The sequence below is a fragment of the Acromyrmex echinatior genome, chromosome 18 (genome assembly GCF_024713525.1).
Source record: "Acromyrmex echinatior isolate Ae372 chromosome 18, ASM2471352v2, whole genome shotgun sequence".
In the NCBI taxonomy this organism is placed as follows: domain Eukaryota; kingdom Metazoa; phylum Arthropoda; class Insecta; order Hymenoptera; family Formicidae; genus Acromyrmex; species Acromyrmex echinatior.
The window spans coordinates 6,352,910-6,375,151 of record NC_141869.1 but is presented as its reverse complement, the minus strand read 5'-3'; the positions used below and the strand labels follow the sequence as shown (position 1 = coordinate 6,375,151).

Here is a 22,242-nt window from a genome sequence, read left to right as displayed (position 1 = left end):
TTTATAATAAAACTTAATATTAAAACCGCGACTATGCCATTTGTGATACATTAGTTCTTTTTTTTTTCAATTTGATTTTTCAATTTGATTTTTGAAGTTCTAGATTTTTGTGACTTCATAAATAATCATAATTATATGTATAATTACAAATAATTTTACTTTTATGATAATAACCTTCCTTCGTAAAAATCTAGATTTACTTTGAACCGTGATTGGGTTAATTTAGAGTTGCGTTTCATGTGTTAATAATAAAATTAGTTTTTAATTATTTTTTTATCAGAATGAAGAAAAATTGATCCGATTTACCTTGGTCTACTCTATAATTAGTCGGAATTGCAACTTTTTATAGTTATAAATTACATTAATTTAATATAAAAGAATATCTATAATGTAGAACATGAAAATTGTTTCACTATTTATAGGAATAGATTGGTCATATATGCATAATTAAATTTAATATTATGAGAATATATACCTCCCGAGTACATAGCCTCCCGTTATCCGAGATAAAGGTATTCGTTACTAGTGGTTTATCGGCGAGATGCAAGTGCGGGTTAACGAGCGCGAGCAATTATTTGTATTATCTCATAATGCACGTTATTATAAACGTAATAGTCGTGTCATTTGTACTGAGCTAATTAAGCGTACGCTCTCTCTCTCTCGCGTTTACATGTAACTCGCTGTAACGAGCGATAAATACGTAATAATCGTTAGTCATCCTCACCGTTGTTTTCCCAAAAATCCTAGTCATTTTGGCGACGATCCAGGCGACGCATCGTTCGATAATTCTGTACACGTAATTACCGCGAAAGAGCCGATCTGTTCGCTGTTCGCCTTTCTTCGCGAGAAATCTTGCGATGCAAGTGGAAGTGCAGAATTCCGTCTGATGCCAAGTATGAGCCGTGAATGTTGGCATCGTCGCCATTCGTGATGTGTGATAAATCACGAATGATATTAACGGCCGGAATCGAGTAGATGCATAAATTCGGTAGTAGCGATATACTGAAATAATGCGTCTGCCTGGATGATTCATTTTCTGGCATTCTGATCTAAATTTTCAGATGTTGTTTATGCAGTTTACGCGAAAGACTATTCTAAAATTTACCACAAAATGAGATTGTTAACATAACAAAATTTATTTAAAAAATTCTTTAATTTTTATAATTATATAGTTAAAAATGTATCATCAAATGTACAGTCCTTGCAAAAAGTAACTGGAATTGGAGATTTATTCATTTTATATAAAACTGTGAATGTTATATTCAAATAAAACAGTTCAATATTTATTGTATTGAACAATCTAATTTTATAGTTTAAATGAAAATTTAAATTTTCTCACTTTATTTTATGGTTTATATTTTTAAAATGTGTCTACTTAGAGATCCGGTTCTGCCATATAAAATTAACTTTAATCTCGGTGCAATTTACTTTCTAATTACAAAAATTAAAAAAAGATAAACAGTAAGTAACCGAGATTAAAGTCAATCTTAAATTGATGGAACGTTAGTGAAATAATCCAATTCTAAATAGTCGTCAAACTTCTTGTGTTATTTTCAAAAATACAATATAAAAAATCTGTAATTTTTCATAATTTTTTTCATCATTTATTAAAAAATACATATAATACATCCTTGAAAATTCATGGCATCATTTTTTAATTGTAATCATTATTCTAACGAAATTGATATGCAGTATATATAGTGTGTTCGTCATCAGAATGAAAAATACTCGAATATTTCGGATATCGAAAAATTTTGAACACTAAAAGTTTTCGTATCGGAAATTTCATGTCGCAAATTTATTCAAGACATTCATATATGGACAGAATCTATTTCAATCGAAATCGCGAATGCACCGGTGTATTCGCGTTGCCGTTGTTGGTCGCAGTTGGAACGTCTCCAGAGCGTCCAGAGCGGCTCGTAAATGCCCGGCTTGCGAACTTAGCTTGCTGTGTGTATTTCTGCGAACGTTGGGGGCCTCCATCCAGCCGGGATATAAATTAGATCGACTTGTCACCGGTGTCGCTGACACTAAATAATACTTAGCGACTGGATTAACACGCACGGTCTTTAACCGCGAGAAGCCAACCCTTCGAGCTCGCGGTTTCCGACCGCGCTGTCCGACCTCCTATTTCACGGGTTGCATGAACTCGTCCGGGGACGATTTACGTGGAGGGCGTAAACCAGCCTGCCACAGAGGCTGTGTCGAGAGAGTAGACGGAGGAAAAATAAGCCTCGGTGATTTGCAGGTGATTAACGGACGACCGGTGATGGATTAAAGACGCCGTCTCCCACGCATCTCTCGACCGTTTGCATGTGTGTAGCTGTATCAAGTATATAAGTCATCAAGTATATAAAATAATTCTGAAGAGAGAATAAACCTGTCGCCTCTCGTAGTATCCGAGAAAATAGGAGATTGCGTTTTATGAACGCGGATCACATTCTCGTGATTATCGTGTATAAATCCGCTGATGCAGATTAATGCCAATACATACATCAGTAAATAAACTGCATTATTGCGCTTACTAATTTTTTATTGAAATTATTACGTATCGGTAAATACGTCCGTCTGTCTATAAATACGCTGGAAATACATAGGTGTATTGAAAAAATATACAAAGAATAAATAAGCTACATGATTAATGCGGGATAAATTACTGACGCTGTCTCTCAGCGGTAAATATACGTATATATTACTGTGCTAAGTTTATAAAATAATCCTTGTGAAAAAATAAATTCGGTTCTAAAATTAACAAGAGCTCGTGATTCTTTATGTACAATTTTACTTGATTTATCTGTTTATATTCGCGAATTAAGACTAGTATCTTTGTTGAAATAGCATGAAAAATATCGAGATGAGTGTAAGTTTAAGTATATAGGGTGTCCCAAAACTGACAATAAATAGTTTGAAGACATAATAATTCTTTATAATATTTTAAGACAAAAATCTAACAATGCCGAGGTTAAGATAGTTTTCAAATGAGAAGAGTTTAAAAATTACAAATGGTCAGATATACTTTCTCGAACTTTCAGCCTTTGACAATAACAAAATTCAGCACTTTCATACCGATTCGATCATCTTGCCATCCCTAAGCGCACAAAATTCTAACCTTCTCATTCGTAGTTTTTGAATTTCTCAAATTGAAAAGCTATAATAGTCTTGACATTTTCATTTTACAATACTACAAAAAATTTGTCTTTAAAATATTTATCGTCAGTTTTGAGACACCCTATAATATAAATCAATGTTTAGTAACTGGAGAAGAAGGTTACTTCATACTCTCACATTAAGCTATTCTAAATGAGATGATTTCTAAATGAGATCAAACGAAATGCTGGACGGAAAGTACCGTAAGAAGTTAAACAGGCGGCAATCTCGGGAAATCCGATTGCCGTGTGAAAAAGCTTGTAAACAGGACCGTTTGGGAAGACTTATTATTTCCTGCCTGTCGTACGAACACTCTGATTACGACACCGCTCATTTTGGGACGCGGGGCAACGCGCGCATTTATTTTCAACGTCGGCAACGACGGACGCACGCCGAGTATCGATTACCTATGGGAGGCGTTAATGAGTGCATCGGCACGTCAATATTCTTTCACGCTTATCTGCCCGTCAATAAACGAAAACACGGTGCTCGTCGTGTGTGTAATAACGCGAATACACTCCGATCTTGAAAGGCAACGTCAAATTTTCGTCGCGCTATAAGTCGCTTAACATAGACAACTAACAGCCTCACGGTACGCGTTTGTTCAATAAATTGAAAATTCCACGTTCTTGTTTGCTTGAGCAAGTTTTACGTAAACGCGAAGTTATCGTCGAACTGGGGAATCTTATTATTCAAGTTCGCTTTTTACAAGAATTTATAGCGAGAGTGCTCAAGTGTTCCTCTTGAAGAAATATTGCTTTTACTGAACTATTAGATAATATAATTGGCCATTTATTCTTATCATTATTTTATTTGAATTATTATTTAATTAAAAAGTAAATAAGTAGTAATGAGTCTACTGGCTATGTCGATTGGCTTGGGAGATAATACAAGCAAAGCAAATTGAATGTAACAAGATCGCCTTGTTACGTAAAAGGAATTTTCACTAAACTCGATCTGAAGAAAAACCTGTTAATAAAACAATAAAAATCTGATGCCAAAGTTAATTAATTCTACAATCAATGATGCCTGTGAAATTTAACGAAATAAAAATTCTTAATGTTTAATGGAATTTCATTACAACGACATCGAATAGAATAAAACTTTTGTAACGTAAAATTTCATAAAACGATATTAAAATATCAGAAAATTCCATGATATTTGTTTGTTAGATTTCTGCGTATGTAGAAATATCTCTTTTATTAACAAATATTTATGTATTTGTGTTATCTCAACTATTTTAGTTATAAATGGAACTTTGTAAAGACAAACCGATCTACAGATCATTTCTCGTTTCGATCGTCTTTATGTCACATTCGAATCGAAAATAAAGTGATTCATCGCCACGAGCGAGCGATCATCGATCTCCGGTCGGTACAAAAATGTTCTTTATCAGACGATAAAGACTTACCGTTTTGTATCAGTCTAAGTTACGGGGCTTGCTCAGCGAACGCGGTCGTCATTATGCAATGCGATCAGCGCGAAGTGAAGCACGACGTAGATCGACTCCGGAAGTTAGAACATAATTCAGAACTTTGTCGCTGATTCCGCTCGTTAAGAAGAAGCGCTTTTTAGGACACCGTCCGCCGTCGCTCAATAACTTTTCTTCTTTCGTTCAGCTCGGAACGCGATGCTGCAGAAAATATATAATATTATATACCGCGAAGAAATTAGAACATTACGATGAAGTCAAAAAAATAATCTTACAATCGAGGATACACAATTATAATTTTAATTCTAGTAGTAATAATTAATCTACAGAGAGAAATTAATAAATCTTTAGATTAGCTCTCTTTAAATTGATAATTCCGAAAATATAAATTTCCTTATGGAAGTTTCTTTTGAGGGAAATATGAATTTTTCTCTTCGTGATAATACATACATGCTATTTGCGATGCATCGCACTTTTATCTTTATTTTTTTGCAAAAAACATTGTGACGTATATATTAATATATTATTACGGCTGAATTTCAAAATTCACTGTCATTAACTATATATAGTTTACGTTTCGTGTATTATAGATTTTCAGCAGTGCAGTGAATTGGAATACAATCTATATATACATTTTTATAAATAAAAAATTAATGTTCCTTAATCATTATAACACAAATTTAAATAAAAACAAACATAAATGAAAGCATATTATTCATAGTCTTGAAGATAAATATAGATTATACGTTTCACTTTCGAATAATTCAAAGATTCAGATATGATTTTAGAACAAGCGCCGAGTAAGATTAAACATGAACGGTTTTAACGAGAGGAACGTACGAGTGTATGAGTGTACACGTGAACGAGTTACATGGACAAAACGCGATTCAGGCCGAGTAATTCCCGTTCGCCTAATGGAGATAAGCCGGAACATACGATGCGGTTTCCTCAGGTGGCGTAATGAGCGAGGACACGGGACCCTTAATATCGCGGTCGACTTGCCCCCGCGGACGCAGGTGCGGCGAAATTGCCTCGTTGTAGAATCTGAACCTCCGTGGTACACAACCCCCAGTTCGTGGCACGGCTTTACGAACCGCGCGAAAGCCGAGCCTTACGAGATACTACGCTCTTCCGCCGTGGTGTCCCCCGAGGGACAGTCGAGTGCTTTCCTACGACCTGTGGGGTTATCGTCGTTGAAATAATTAATCGGGGCTGCGTGCGAGATCGATAGTCCCGCCTGCAACGCTCAATTTTGTCCTTACCTCGGGCTAGCTTCGAAAATGTAAATGGGAAACACATCAGAAAACCTCACGGTACGTGTCTTCCATTAATTAGAAATAGGATTCGTTTAATTCAGTGTCGGGTATTCACTTTGAGTATTTATAAAGCAAAAACTAAGGGAATTAAATGTGCTCCATTGTATTTGCTGCCTTTTATAAAATTACCCGTGCGCATAATAAAGCGCAAAGAAAAGGAAATTTACTTCTGCACAAGGCTCTAAGTAACGCTTTATCACAACCATGCTGACACACGCTCGACTCCGTACACGTACGAAATTAATTTGAATCGTTACTTTGCGTCAATAGCGTGCAGCTCGAACCGCGACTTAGACGCGTCTCGTTATGCGTCGCGGCATTAATTACTCTCCGCCTAACCCAGGAGCCTCAATCACCTCTGTCTCGCGTAAGCACGTCAACACGCATGCGAATATAAACCACCTAGGGTAGGGAAGCTTTCACGCCGCTGAAAATACCTTCGGGCGGAAGTTTGCGGAGATGAATCTTGCGCGCGCGTGCACACGGAAATTTCCGCATCGCCGTGACGATCCACTCACGCAGAAACTCGTGAAAGCCATTCCATTTTTCGCACAAATCGTGCTCAGAACCACGTACTATCTAGGAAGACGGAATAGAGAGAAAGACTCACCGTGCGAATCTGGAGGGAAGCCCCGTTCGTCACGTGCACCCTGTCGGCATTCTCCGTTCCTCCTTCTGTTCGCGACGTTTTCCTCGCTGGTTTGCCTTGCCAGAATCCCGACGACTTCCGACTTGATGGACTTTTAGACCGCGAGAAATCGCATCTTCAGCTTTCAAACTCTGGCAGTGAAGATTGGTAAAAAGATCGTCCGACGAGGATCACTGTCGCGCGGAACGAATCGATCTTGAGAAAAAAAAATTATATTTCTGTCCAGAAAACCTATCCAGTGCCTCTCGACAAATTGATTCAACGCAATGACGGACGCAGCTTGAGGAACTATTCTTATAGTACGCTTCTAGATATTCGCGATGAGCTTCCTCCTTTTCACCGGAATTCGTATATATATATATTATTGCTATAAAAGTCGACTTCAGAAACGACTGACCTCTTTTTACCGGAAGCAGTCACGTGGAAAAGCGTTCCTGAAGAGCGCTCGAGTTCATCGAAGGCAACGACACGTTTATCGACCTCAAGAGATCGTTAATCGTACCTCGTAAACGCGTTATCTCGATTATCTAACTTTTCGCTGAGCGGATGTTCCCATTCGCTTAAATTATCGTTCTCTTCGCGAATGCTCAAGCTACTTCTTTCTCTCTTCGATTTTATTCCGTTGTTTGCACGTCCTTGCACGTCTGTCGATCGATCTTATTGTCTCGATCGGCGAATCGAGGCGCACCGCGAGGTGGCCAATGATCGATAAGGCGTTAACGCGCTAATTGGCTGACAGTGGCCACCGCGCTCCAACCATCGAGTTAATTATATTTAATTGGCGGGGCATTAATTGTATCCTTAATTATGGGCTTCGAGACTATCGTACGCAGCACCGGTAATGACTGAGACGATGATACACAACAGAATAGGGACCACCATGTCGACATAAGCAAAGAATGACGAAGACTCGCCCGTCGAGGACCACCAGTCGTCGACGAGGAATAAAGTACAACAAAGCCGCTGCAAGTCCAGATATTAAACGATCCACAACGCTCCCATCGCCGATTTAATCCTACAGGGTCCTCGCGCTTCCTCGAGGTCGTCAGCAATCGAGAGGACTTGACTTCGAGTCCGCCCGTGATTTTCCCGGATGAAAAGGGCTCGGTTTGTCTCGAGAACGGTCCCTTACGAGGCTTCTTACGCGCCTCGATGCTCACTCTTGAGAGGATCGAACGCGAGGACGAGGGTCGCCATCCACTTTTCTTCGCGAGAGGTACCCTTTTTCCGGCACGATGGGCGTGCTTCAAGCCGTCGCCTCTACGGAAAGCTCCCTTATTACGGCGATCGATCGGTCACTCCCTTTCTCTCTGATCCAGACTCGTCTCGAAGGGCACGCGAGGATTATGCGCCTCGAGAGCTAGTTTCCTACGAGATCACTGACGCCGAGTTACGATTTATCGCAACGAATGCGCGACGATTCAGCGTCATCTTTAAAAAAGCATCGCATTATCGTGTGAATTATGAGTAGACGATTAGGCACTCTTCGTGGCGAGATAATTTCCGGTGCACGATATGCGGAACAAAACGGTGTAGGTACCTCTCGAAGCAGATAGCGCAGGAAATCTTAAAGCCTTAAAATACACTTCACGCTGTTCGCCACGTAGCTAAGAGAAACATCGAGCCCTCGCATCGCACGCTCTTTGCGACGCCTATTTCGTTACGCGGTATGTCAAGCCCTCGAATATGAATTCTTCGCGACGTCTGTGTTTCTATTTCTACGTAAAACGTCGAGAGCGCTCAGATGACGAATTCTTCGTATACAGGCGAAATATTGAATTCTCTGACGTATGCGTTCCTGTCGCTTTCACCTTTTTTTATATTGTACGATTTTTTTAATTATACGATCTAACCCAAGTTATGTATCAATCTTCACATATGCGTACACTTCCTCTTGATTGAGTCCCGCAATCGTAAATGTAAACGTACTCCATTCGTCTCCATCGACACCGAGTCAACTTTAATCAACTTTAATGAACTGAAGCCCTGGGGACGTCTCAGCAGATCGATTCCAAGCTCTCGTTACGTTTCTCGATGTTCCTCACAAGGTTCGCAAATTACCGATGAATATTTTCGATGGAACCTCGAAGAGCGGCGAGATCCTTCAAGAAGGAGGATTGTAAAGCAACTACACAAGACTTGTTCAACCATGAGTGCATTGTTGCCATTATTCAATTCTCGCGCGGATGTTGAACTTGCGATCCGAATGGCCGTCCGCTCGCGCGAGCACCCGACGATGAACTCCGAGAGGAGAACCCGGCGCGGAGGAGGCACCTTCGCCGAGGTAGAGGAGAGGTCACCCCGCAGCGAAGCGGGCTCTCGGCGCGACTGAGAGGCTCGGAACCGCGGCAACGAGAGCCACCCCCGCCGCTGTGAGAGGGTGGTGGAGGCCCGGGGGTGTGTAGGTGCGCGAAAGAGGAGGAAGGCTAGAGGACGAGAGGGCAAGAGAGATAGAGAGAAAGAGAAAGAGTGAGAGAGAGAGGAAGGACGAAGGAGCGCTGTGCGCGCAGCCGCGAGTTCGAAAGCCGGACCGACGGTATTAATTGTGTGCTTTCCTATCCTCGTCGCGAGGCGACAATTCGCGCGAAGAATCGCGAAGAATCGCGAATGTCATTCGCGATCCACGATCATCACGAGGGGATTTTCTATCGCATCGGGTTCTTTGGTTTGCAAGAGGATCCTCACCCCCTCTCTAACCCCTCGCAGCTTTTCATCAGACCAATCGTCCCCGTCGCTTTTGCAGCGGGCCCCATCAACCTTCTATCCTGCAACACTCACTCCTCTCTTCGACCGCTGCCTACCCTAAAATAATGGACGGATAATCTGTTCTGGCGTGGTCCCGCCGGGACTAAAAGGTTCCTCCGAATTCGAGCAACCCTTGGCGCTTCGCTATCACCCCATCCTTTGACCTCTCGATTTCGGTTGCTTTCTCAACTTTTTCACCCTCTCCCGTCGACCACTCGCTCGCTTGCCTGACGTTCCCTTTCTCGAATATCGCCCTTCGTTCTCTTCGGGATGTGCGAAATCGAACGCGGACGCTGACCTCAAAGTTACTCTACAAGGATCAAGGAGCGTTGCTCGGAACAATTGACGGCTTCTTTCAGAAAACAAAGCCTTACCTACGCTTGAAAAATTATCAGTTCAGGGCTTAAAATATACTGAGAGAAAAATATACTAAATTTTAATAAATAATTGTTTACAAAAAAAAGCAAATGTAACATTTATTTGTAAAAATAAATATTTGCTAAATAAAAAAATATAATAGTTAAATCAAATTAATGATTCTTATACCACATAAATATATGTTTACATTTAATAAATTTTATTGTTATTCCCGATATAAAAGGGAATGGTGGTAACTCAATCCCTTGAATTAAATAACATATTTTTATTTTTTAATTTCATCTGTATCAAAATGTAAATAGAAAATGACAGAAAACAACTCAAATTGGATATAATTTGACATTATCAATTTAGCAATGTCCAACTGGCATTATTCAAACAAATATTTATTAAAATTTTACATTTTTTTCTCAGTGTAATAATATTCCATCAAGCTTAAAATTTGTTACTACGGTTTAAAAAGGTTATCCTAGATTTATCCACAACAATGAATATAGGATAATCATTGCGAACAAAAGAAATTTTCCTTTTTTATTTATTATATATCGTTCTATTATACTTTGAAAAAAATCTTCCATAAATATCCGTATAAAAAGGAACGAAACTATTTAAAATCATTGACATATCTTATTTCGCGTATTTTTAACGAATTAAATTTTGCAAATTCACGATATGTGAGTTCCGGAAAAAAAAACGAATTAAAAATAATATCGAATATATCGGTGAATTTTTTCATTCGAATCAATACTCGACCCAATTTTCATTGTATATTTTTCCACGGCTGTTCTTCGGATGTACGCAGGTTTAAAAAAAAATCCTGGTCTGCTGGATAAACGGAGAATGGGATAGTTAGGGCGCGACTTTTTAGTGCCGCGTTTGCATAGAAAGCACGTTTTAGGGACACAGGAAACGGCGAGGTAGGTGTCCCGATGTTCCCGGATTCTTATCGGCGGTTTTGGTGGCGAGGTGGCACGCAATTAGAAGTGTAGCAGCCGCCGTGCCATAAACATAAAGCGTGTGGCCCTTGTGTGGCACCACGCCCACGTCGAACGACTCTGGCTTTTGCTCTCGACAGTCGTAACGGTGACACGTATGAAAGTTCGGCACAGCACATACGCGGGAAGGGCGTCCCTCGTCATGAATAAGGAAGATGTACACACGGCCCTTTCACATTTACGAAATCCGTAATTTATATTGACGGCGCACATAGGAACGACGACATGATCAAGCGTCTCGAAAATGTCAAATAAATTAGCATCAAAAGGAAGAATTCGAAATTAGATTGGCAAAAGTACTTTATTCTCTCTTAGTATATTTCTATGTCGGAATGTGTTCTTATTAAAATATTATATTATAAATTACTTGAGCGTAACAACGCTAGAATAACGAGTCATTTAATGCCTGATTTAATTAACAAACTCTGCTTTATCTCTTTCGCAGGAAATTCAATGGTTAAGAACAAAGCGCGATGTACTTTCTCGCTAATATTATTGACAAATAATATTCGCAGCAGACTAAAGAAAAGCATCGTCCCTCCTGAGAGACACGAGAGAACGCGGAATTCGTGGTAACTTCCGTAAATGAGAGGATTGCCAAGGATGGCGAAACAGGCGAAAGTCGCTCGAGGGTATACAGCCTATTTCGTCAACGGAAGCGTCTTCGGGATCCTCGTCTCGAGGGTTGTGAGGGTGGAACTTACGCCTCCGCGCCGTCCTCGATAGGACTTCTCAATCCGCCTCTCGAGACCTCACGCGGTAAAGACTCGTCAACTCGATCGGGACTTTAAAACAATTTTGATATCTCATCTCTGTCGCACGACTTCCTGAAATCGGCTCCCAAAGTACTTTTCAATCTCCCGAAGGAAACTGCATCAACGTCTGATTGCCGATTCAAACGGCTATGCTGTAATCGCGACGAATGAATTCGACAGTTGATTTAATTTGACAATTTTTATATAAAACGAATCATTCTATGATATCTTAATACGTCATTTTTTTTTTATACAAAAACAAATCAAGTTATCTTTCAGTTGACGCTTTTCGTCAATAATTATATTCCGAATAGAATTAATATGAAGCAATCTTGAGTGATGCATTGAAATTTCAATGACAGAATTAACAACTGCTATTTTTGAACATATTATTACTATTTACTTTATTAGATTACGATGCCTCTTATATGTAGATCATAAAAATTGAATGATTGTTGTAATCAACTTCTTTGAAAAGGGAAATTTTTCGCCAATCTCATATAATTAATTTTCACTTTATGAAATTAAAATTTTTAATCTTCTAAGTTTGTTTCTCATTAATCAAAACCGTCTTAATATATTATATTCAATATATTGCTACATTATATTTTAGCTGTGATATAAAAATTTACTTTCTGTAAAAAAAAACCTAGTTTATTTTTATCATTTGTATTACATTGTACTATTTCTACTCATTTCCTTAATTGTTCATATATCCGAAAATTGTACTCCGCGTTAATGTATGCGATTTATGTTTGGCATTAATCACATTCATTTGCAGGCAATAACATCGCGCAATGATGCGATATCGATGTAATCCATGTTTATATTAATTACGTTGCTTATTAATACTAAGCCGCTGGAATCCGATTATGTTCTCTCTGTTCGAAAAACTGGAAAATAATTTGCAAAGATTCGATGCTTATCAAATATTGCAATATTCTCACAAATTACACTATACGGGAGGAATTTATAGTTGATCTCGCGCACCCGATTACGGCAATTCTATCGCTCGATATAAACTCTGACTGCTAAGCAACTTCTAACAATGGACGCAACTGCACCATGGCCTTTTGTCTCTGTGAAACTTTCACAATGTCGCATTTTCCTATTGAAGTCTCAGTTAAGGCTAAGTGACATAATTTTGCGCAATTGGCAAGAGGATTATCCACAAAAGTCCGAATTCAGTTATCGGAAGTCCGATGTAGAAGGCTTCTCATCTCTCCCGGCGAACTAATTGATCTTAAAAAAAGAATTCCGCGACATTTCACGATAAGACAACAAATCCACGTGCACGAAATGAAATATAGCGGAAAGCAGTGAAGATATTTCGTCAGGGAATTCTTTTTCAAGTATAACGGCTCTTTCGAGCAATCGCGAAATTCTCACGAATTACTCGTAGGAATTATATCTAGTTAGGGGGCAGATTGTGTTACTTAACTTCGCTCTTCGCGGCCATGCGCAGCCCACGCTTCGCCTTATTGAAACCCTAGCTAAGACCGCGTGGAACATAATTTCGCGAAATTGGCGGAAGGATTATCCGCGGAAGCCGCTGTAACTAAGCGTCTGTACGGAAACTTTTCTCCACGCCGATTGAGGCGGAACGACGAAGAGAGAGAAAGAGCGAGAGAAAGAGAAATAGAAAGAGCGGGTAGAAGAGAGGATAGAACAAGAGGGCGGAGAAAGGGGATAAAATCTGGAAGAGCGCTGTATCGATTTCCCGCGGCAACCCTTTGCGTTTTACCTCTTCGTCTCAATCTCACCCTTCTCTTTTCTCTTTTCTTTCTCTCTATCTCTCCCCCGCTTTCTCTCTTTCGGTTGCTCTCGCGACCAAATAAATTAGTTGTCACGAAAGAGCAGAAGCCGGCCAGCTGGCTGGCAGACGGACGATAAAATTACCTGAACGAGCTTAGAGCCGGAGACAAAGTTGAGCCACGCCAAGAGCATTTGCGGAAAGGGTTTGAAGGCGACTGAGATCGCTATTCGTACCTAATTCGCTTCGCGGAAAATAGAAGGTGAACGTTAACCCGGAGGGCGAACGAAAGTGTGGGCGATACGATTGTCACGATCGCCCATTCTCCTAACTCGATCCATGAGCATCCGAGAGAGATAAGGGAGAGGAGAAAGAAAGAAAGAGATCGCGGTAAACTACCGCAATTCCACATATCTAACACGCTCCTGTGATCTTTCGGAATTCTCGACCAAACGCGAAACCATACCATTATTCGCTGACGAGACTGTTCTTTCATGCGCTCTTTCTGTGCCATCTAACATTTTAATAAAAAATTCGCATCTCGAAACGGGTGCATATGCGCCATTCATGAGATTTTCGATGCCTGCGTTTTATTATGCGTTCGGACCTTAAGTACGTCGATTTTATGAATTTCAAGATCGTTAGACTGCGAAATTGTTCAACTCGTGAGTTTGTGAGACTTTAGAAGACTCATTGGACTTCTGCAATCGTAAGAATTTTAAAATTTTAAATTTTACGACATTTAGATTTCAAATTCTGAATCTTGACTTTTGGACTCTCTTAACCTTTTCAATGTTTTCAATTGAAACCTATGGCTTATCGGTATGCAAATCTTAAATCCTTAATAGCTTCTTATCAAATCTTTCTTAGCTACATCACATTCCGTATCTTATAAATTATTCACATTTTATTAATAATGTATATCTGTTTTAGAAATAAAAAGATGAACAAAGATTGATTATTCATTTTGAAAATAAATAATCAATTTTCATTCACGTTTATTATTTATTTATTACTGGCCCTTTAAAATATCACATTGTATATTTTTATTTTCGATATCTAAGTTAATATCGAACCTGATCCGCGGTATCTCAATACTCTCACTTTTATATCACTATTATAGTAATACTTGCCACATCTTCGATTCGATACATTTATTATGCATTACATATACATATATATGTATATAATACACACATATATACACGCAATGCCGCTACGATGTAAACGACGTCGCATTGAATCAGATAAACGTCAGAAGAAGCACGGTAGTTTCTCGTTACCGAAGATGTTGTCGGACGGCATTCCGTACTGCATCGTCGTCGTCGTCATCTTTCTCATCATCATCCGCGTCCAGCGAAACAACAACTGAGATGATTCTCGCGATACAACATACACCTTATAACGTGTTCTCGCGAGCGAGCGAGCGAGCCATCGAAAAAGAAGCAACAAAACCGGAGACACGCCCATCGGGTACCATGGCGAAAATAGCGAAATAACTGATATAGCCTGCGGGAACAAACCATCCCTCGAGTGTCGTGAGGGTGGTTGCGCGCTCCGCGTTTCCCCGACAGAAACGAAAGAGCAACCCCTTAGCGGCGGTCGCTACGCTCTTATTTCCCCGTGCATTTTCGGACGTGTCGCGATTCCCTGCACACGACAGTATCTCATTGTTCATCGGCAGATCCCATGTTCGATATCTCGCCATTCGAAGCAAGTAAGAACAAAACGTACGAGAGAGAAAGAGAGAAGACTAGAATACAGAGGGAGAAGAATTTTTATCATCTCTATCATGTCAAATTACATCGAGTACATGGATTCTCTTGTCCATGATATGATCTGACACCATTAACGAGAACGAAAACAGTCAACATCAATCTATGACTGGAAAAGAGAAAAATACAACAGTATTAATCGCTACTAATTGCTAATCATCTCTTTTTCATTAATCTTTAGAGGATATTTTTAAGATCCAGCTATTTTTAAGATACAGCTTTTCTTTGAATAAGATTTGTTCTAATTCATTCCTTGCTTCAAAATGACAGTTTCATTGTAGTGATTTTTCTTGTTCATTATTAAATTTATAATGTTAAATTATATACCCAATTTGAGTCATTAATTATTTTTATAGTTCGCCCCCCATTGCTCCTATCTAGAGATCCTCCCAATAAGAGTTTGGACACAAGCCGTAGTTTTGTGATTTTATAATATATGCAGAATATAAATTTTTAACAAAAATCTGCAAAAGAGACGATACGTAGATTTACTATTTTTTATTCTTTCACATTCGATTCTACCATTTTCTTATTTTTTCCCTTTTTCTTTTTCAGAAATTGTCAAACGTAACAAGATCAAAAGTGGCTTTCTATTAGAGTCTCTACTCCTCCACCCAATATAATGTTAATTTAATTAAAATAAGCGTTCAAGAATTTAATTCAAGAAAGTGTATTAAATTTGATGCACATTTAGTTTATTATTCACTAAATGCATACGTTACTTTGAAACTAACCAGAGAAACGAATTGATTTATATTTTAACACACATAAAGTTAAAAATAATAAAACGTTATTTAACTCAATCGATTGAATTATCTTTGACATCTAACAGTGCAAAGGTAACAGTTGAAAGTTAAATTAAATTCGCGCTCTAATTTTTAAATCAGGACTACACTGATACAGCCGTTTCTCTTGGAAAAACTTGAAAGACGCATCTTCGCGTCTGCATTTGCTGGATATATCGAGTATAAGCCGATTATATACTTTTCTTCGTATTTCTCGTATACATGCAGCGCGGCACGGACGAAATCAGCATAGCGGGGACATTAATATCCATTATATTCCTAGCGATCCGCGCTCAACTTTGAGTCCTTACCATCTCACCCAACCTCTACCCGCCATCTTCTTCCGTCCGTTCTCGAAGCAACGGTATATATCCGCGGACCGTTTTGTGATTTATGGAGAAAGTTTAGCCTCGCGATTATCCGACGAGGCTACCGGCACCGCGACAGTTGGCGACTCGTCCTTCGGTCCTCCACATCCTGCCAGAGCTTCCTCTGCCTCGTCTATCCTGCGCCCCAAAACCCTGCCGATTTCCGCTATCTCTCTTTCCGTCATTCGCTCGGATTAGTTGAATCGACATTTTCGCCAGTAGATAGGTACGCGCGATTACCATTCCGAAATCATGATTCTGCGAAAGGGCAAATCTTCCATGCCGTTTCGTTCGACGTGAACAGAAACGACCTGCCGCACTCGTTAATTAAATTAGCCGACGCGTTCGAATTAATCCTCGCGCACTCGGTTGGATTAGAGCAGAAATATTTGAAGATGGTTGCGGGGCTAACGAAGATATAAATTCTTACAATCAAATCTACGAAAACTCCCTCGTGCCGACCGCGATTAATCCTGCGCAGATGGAATCTCTTTACTCTCAGAATATTTTTTATTTAAAGTGTCGGAAATCTAGTTATCCATTATTTCTATAAATCTTCATATAAATGTTACAAAAACAATAAATAAATACAACCACAGCATTTCAAAGTATCAAAAACATAAAAATTTCATAGACGTTCTTTATTAATACGTTTAAATGTCTGGGTAAAATTTTTAAGCATAATTCTCTTATTAAAAATAAATTAATTTTTACGTTTGCCTTCTTACGTAAAATTGCATTTCGTAGTAAGTACTTATTCGCAAATTTACTAAGATCGCAGCATTACAAATTAAATCAAGTTTTTTATATATACTTACTAATAAAACTTTAACGATTCATGCAAAAGTTCATTTGCATGATTTCATCTACTTGCTCGTTTAAACATTTACTTAAAACTACAGCAAATTATGGTCTTTTGCTGCATAAAACAATTATAGTCTTAATTATTTGTTTTATTTGTTTGCAGAACGTATTTATGACAACAATTCTTTATCTTTTAGCTGATATAAACTGACATTAGCTTTTTGGCTGATATTTTTCAGCTGATATTGTACAGTCCAAACAATATCTTTAAAGTAAATCTTATTTGCATTCGATCACAAAATAAGTTATCCATTTGTTCTTAATCATAAATACAAATTTTCTTAATTTCTATTATACAGTAGGGGATTGAAACTTTCAACTTTATTCTGCAGGCGTTGAAATAAACGATCATCGTTGTTTTTTGCGCAGTCGTGCCAAGTGTACAAACACGTCTGCAGAATACTCCACTAGTCGAAACTACTCGAGCCAGTTAAAGGAGCCGGCGCAATCGTGCTCGCGCACAACGCGAGTATAATGTCTTTCAGACTGGATAATGCAATGTCGGGCGGTTCTCTCTTCGTGTTCTTGCTCCCTGATAGCGCGTCTCTTCGAGCGTCCGAAAAACTACTCCCCTTTCTCACCCCTTTCTCTACTTCCGCGTTTCTCTTTGCATTTCCGCCTTCTCTTTCCTTCAACCCCTTCGCCCGCTCATTCCAAACAGATGTCGCGTTACGATTCTCGACGCGATGCGAGCTGGAAGCAACTACTATCTACGGTATTTCTCGCCCACGCAACGTCTACGTTCGCCAGATGTCATGTAAAAAGTTCTCGTTTTCAACGCTAAAGACATCTTGTACATGCCGAGCATGTATCCAAATGAACGAAGCACAAATGAGGATACATTGCCATTAAATCATCTTGCGGGATGAGCTCAAGAAAAACAAGGGGAAAATTAAGATACGTTCTTAATACGGAATCGCCTTAGAAAGTAATTGAGATATAGCAGTGTAATCTTTGTGTTTGATCTAATTTTTAATCTTGTCACGTAAATACTTTTTAAGTTAAATTTTGTGCTGCTATTTTTAGATGGATATTTAGATAAACAATAATAATGAAAAAAGATTAAATATATTAACGAGATAGTAGGATAAAAAATTTTGCATTCTCGTAATGTTGTACAAAGTAGCACTTAGCTAAAGACACTGGTTCAACACATTTTTGTACTTTTCGACTCTATTGTAATTTAATGTAGCGAATCGCATGCCTGAAATATTCATTAATCTTTTCGTAACGGAGTTAGTGTAACTCTGTACAGGGTGCTCTTGCGTTTTTCGTACAAACTTTCACAGTATGTTTTATAAGCTGAAACAAAAAAATGTTATATAAACGTAGGTCCTAAAATGCTTTATTAAAAATTCTAATAAAAATGTGAAATATGTAAGAAATAAATAATTTTACCTTATTTTTCGAGAATAGAGGAAATGTTCTATAATATAAAAAAAGAAAAAGGTGATATCAATTTAAAAAAATATCGATATTAAACTTATACTAACATAAGCGGATGGTATTTTAAAATTGGCTAAGTAAAATTTATTTTACACATTTCGTATTTTTTGTAACTTTTTAATAAAGCTTATAATAAACTTTGTGTAACTTTTTAATTTAAGGAATTGTTTATATAACATTTTTTTCTTATTTCAGCTCATAGTACTGTTAAAGGCAAATCCGGGGATTTTCTTTTAATAGTACGCTACACCTTGTATGAATGATTTATATGTATAAATAATCAACATTTTCGAATAACACCATGAATGTGTTACAACGTTTGTGTATCAACGTGAATTGTATGAACAACTCGTATCAATTCCTATCAATAATACGAAATAATTGGAATAACAAAGGAAAATTGAAACGTTAATTACGATTTTACAAGAAAAAATATATTTTGTCGATACTGCAAACGAAAAGCGGGCAATACAAGTAACGTTCGTTCATACGATCATTGATTTCTATTGCCTTAAGTGCGACGCAGTTTCAATCTACAGAGTGAATCAGAGAGCCGAGTAGAATTATGCAAATTGTCAGATGGATACGGAAATAGATTTTCCATAACACGGTTACATTCCGTAACGTTTCCTTAATGAGAATGCAGCTTTAATGACTTCCGCCGCGCCTGGAAGAACTTTGTTATTAGATAACATTAATTCGTATCGATGCTTTTCGCTGTGCTGCATCGAATCATTATATTTGTTGTTCATATCGGATTAATCGCTTCGCGAATCGAGTGAATACATTTTTACTTTTACTCCGAAATACAAGAATGCCGGTTCAGTTAGTTAAAAATGTTACATTGATTAAAATATAGAGATTATAAATGAAAGAAAAGAACAATGTTAATTGTATTAATAAATAAATAGCAATTTCTCCGAGATTAAACCGCGTGCACAAAAGGCGCTGCTTTTCACCCCCGGGCTGAAGGTCGACCCTAATCAAAAGAAATTAGTCGTGAGTTAGTCGGGACTGCTTGTCCGAGCCCCAATTTCGAGAAGGGAACGCGTCCTCGAGAGAGGCCTCCGTTTACACGCGCGTGATTAATGTCCTTAATGTCGTCCCCGATCCCGTAATCCTGGCCGCGATTTTAATAACCGGTAGCCCCCCCGCGACGACGAAAGCATAGTATTGTGCGACGCGCGTCGGCTTTTATGGGGCCCGTTTAATGTCGCTCGCGCGACGGGGAGAAGGCATACACATCTCATAGGCGCCTCTGTTCTCATCTTAGAATTGAGAATGCAACAGGGAAATACAAGCTTGAATATATCTGCAACTTTTCCAATTGCAATTATCAGTTCATTAATTTGTTGAATAAAAATATTCACCGTCTAATGTAGAAAAAATGCGTTATGCGTGTAATTAATTATTACCTTTCGAGATGGATAGTTAATGCCCCTGGACGTGGACGCCGGTGGAAGGAGAGATAAACGTGAGGGAGACAGGCGGTGGACCGAGTGTAACGGCACGAGTAACAGCAATATGCCAGCGATGTCCCGTGGCGATGCATTAATGCGAGCTGCAACGGGGGGCTGAAGCAGGAGGAGGGGGAGGGGGAGGAGGAGAGAGAACGACGCACCGCGGGCGTGCTGTGTCTTCTCGCGCGAAGGATGAAAGTTTGATGAGATCCCAGCCACGTGACTACCCAGCGAGATCTCGCGGCAGGTTATACGTGTGTTATAAGGTGAGCATGGGTGCCCCCGGGTCGCCACGTGCCGCAGGAATGTCATTACATTGAAGGAAGGGAGAGGATATTATGAATTTGCCAACGGCGTTTTGGACAGCCGGCATGAACCTGCGTCTTATTGCGACGTTCCTGTCTTTTGCGATATTAACACCGAATATTAACTCCGAAATGTACACTTCAAAGCTCTTGGAATTACTGTAAATGTTGGACTATCATTTCCTTCTCGTTACTGCAGAAAGTCTTAGGGACTTCAATCATGTTTAACATTTTCTTTACGAAAAGAACTATTTTGTTAGTATGTAAAAATTTAGTCGAGTACAGAGATCTGAAAATAATTGGATAAAATAATTATGTAGGACGCTCGAATCGATCGTTAGAATAGCAAAAATTTTTTTTATAGCATAACTCATCATGCTTGAGTTTTCATAATATAAATATTTTAACGAATCCAATTAAATTATTTTCAAATTTGCGTCTCTATATATTATAGTTAAATTTTTTCTAACGGACTGCTACATTCAAAAATTCTCCATTTTTCTCTATGTTTGTTAAAAATTAAAATGATTTAAAATCTCAAATCCATTAAAAATCTTTCATGAGATTTAAATCTTTCAGATTCATTTTAAGAGAGTGTCTAAAAATTTAGCTAGATAAACATCCGAAAATAATTTTGTTAATCCATCAAATATTATGTAGGACGCTCAAATTAACTTTACTAGAGTGTCAAAATATTTTGCAGCGTTACTTTTTATGAAACTCCTACGTAATTATTTTGATGATCAAAATTCTTTTCAAATCTATAGCTAAATTTTTAGATGCTTCCGCAAGATCATTCTTTCTGTGCACGTTTGAGTGTACGATAGAATAGAATCCGCATAGAATCCACATAATAGACACAAGCATAAATAAAGTCGCTGGCGCTTGTAGTTTCGTCACAGCGGGCGCATTATTAATAGTGCGAATTGGTATTTGTACTGAACAACTTTCGCAACGAATTCTACCACACCATCCAGTGCGGCGACCAGCGAGGTGTGGAACAGTGGCGAAAACTTTCGCGGCTACCGTCGGTGGTCGGGACCGCAGCTAGTCGTCGAAAGTAAGAGCGGTCAGAAAGGAGAGAAAAAAGAGTGACAATCTAAACGAAAATCCAACAGGGTTATTTCGATTCCCGCAGGCGCTCGTCATCGACGAAACCAACCGATGTACACGCGCGTAATCAGGCTTACGAGAATACGGAGTTAATGTACTTCGGGGCGATAAACTTCTCAGCGAAGAGATGCGAGACGTAGCAATTTCCTTTGCTCTTATCACCGATTTAAATCCCGCTTTAAAAGTAGTCCCGTAATCAATTTCCAGCTTTTTTCTACGATCTCCGTGGATGCCTCACGGCGAAAAAAAAGTTGGTTAAAATTAGCGACGGCGCATTTTCATCGTTCTCAAACGAATTGAAAAGGAATCGCCTTTTTTTCGAAGTAGTTGTATCGTTTCAAAGGATACGTATTATACCCCATACAATTTTAACTTTCTGTCTGCAATCTGGGCTTCTTTTGGCACAAGCAAAATTTCACGGAAATAAAGGGGGGAGAGAGAGAGAGAGAGAGAGAGAGAGAGAGAGAGAGAGAGAGGAGTGGAGTGCCCAGTTTCTCTTCCTAAAATATCATATTAAAAAAAACTATGAAGTAATGTAATAAAGATGTTAAAAAGTAATCATGAATTTTATCATATTTTTTGGACGCCCCTAAAAAAAAACTTAAACTAGACGAAGGGAGTAACGATATGATTGCAGACAAAGTGGGTTAAACATCATAATGGCTTGAAAATATTATAATAATATTATGTCATATATAACTATTAAATATACTATTATATTAATATCATGTTAATATCAGAAAGTATTTGTTTTCTGTGAAATTTATCACTATTTTTGTTAATGCTGGAAAGGTCGTGGTTGGAATCTTAATAAATAAAATTCTGAACTTTGAGATACGCTCTTAATCTCCCGAGCAAATTCTGGTCAATGAAAGAATACCGTTAAAACTTTTGCACTAGTAACTCTCCCTCGATAAAAAAAGGAAATCAATGTGCTAAAACAATGTCGCAAAACA

The 22,242-nt window shown here is 38.6% G+C and overlaps 1 protein-coding gene and 1 long non-coding RNA gene across 7 annotated transcripts in view; one reads left to right on the top strand and one right to left on the bottom strand.

Annotated features, from left to right (window-relative positions):
* Positions 1–22,242, bottom strand: part of pxb (putative Hedgehog signaling attenuator pxb) — a 647,697-nt gene that overhangs the window by 403,790 nt on the left and 221,665 nt on the right. The window contains exon 1 of one of the 3 annotated variants that reach the window (XM_087415733.1): positions 6,506–11,053. The exons of 1 other annotated variant lie outside the window; for it this stretch is intronic. The gene's annotated coding sequence lies outside the window, so the exon portion shown is untranslated. Of the gene's footprint in view, positions 1–6,505; positions 11,054–22,242 lie in introns of those variants that run through there. One more of the 3 variants, XM_087415732.1, reaches the window with a different exon arrangement.
* LOC105144806 (uncharacterized) overlaps positions 1–22,242 on the top strand; it is a 450,557-nt gene that overhangs the window by 418,640 nt on the left and 9,675 nt on the right. Inside the window, exon 9 of one of the 4 annotated variants that reach the window (XR_015548168.1) lies at positions 11,108–12,033. The exons of 1 other annotated variant lie outside the window; for it this stretch is intronic. This is a non-coding gene — a long non-coding RNA (uncharacterized LOC105144806). Of the gene's footprint in view, positions 1–11,107; positions 12,034–22,242 lie in introns of those variants that run through there. 2 more of the 4 variants (XR_015548174.1, XR_015548187.1) reach the window with 2 other exon arrangements.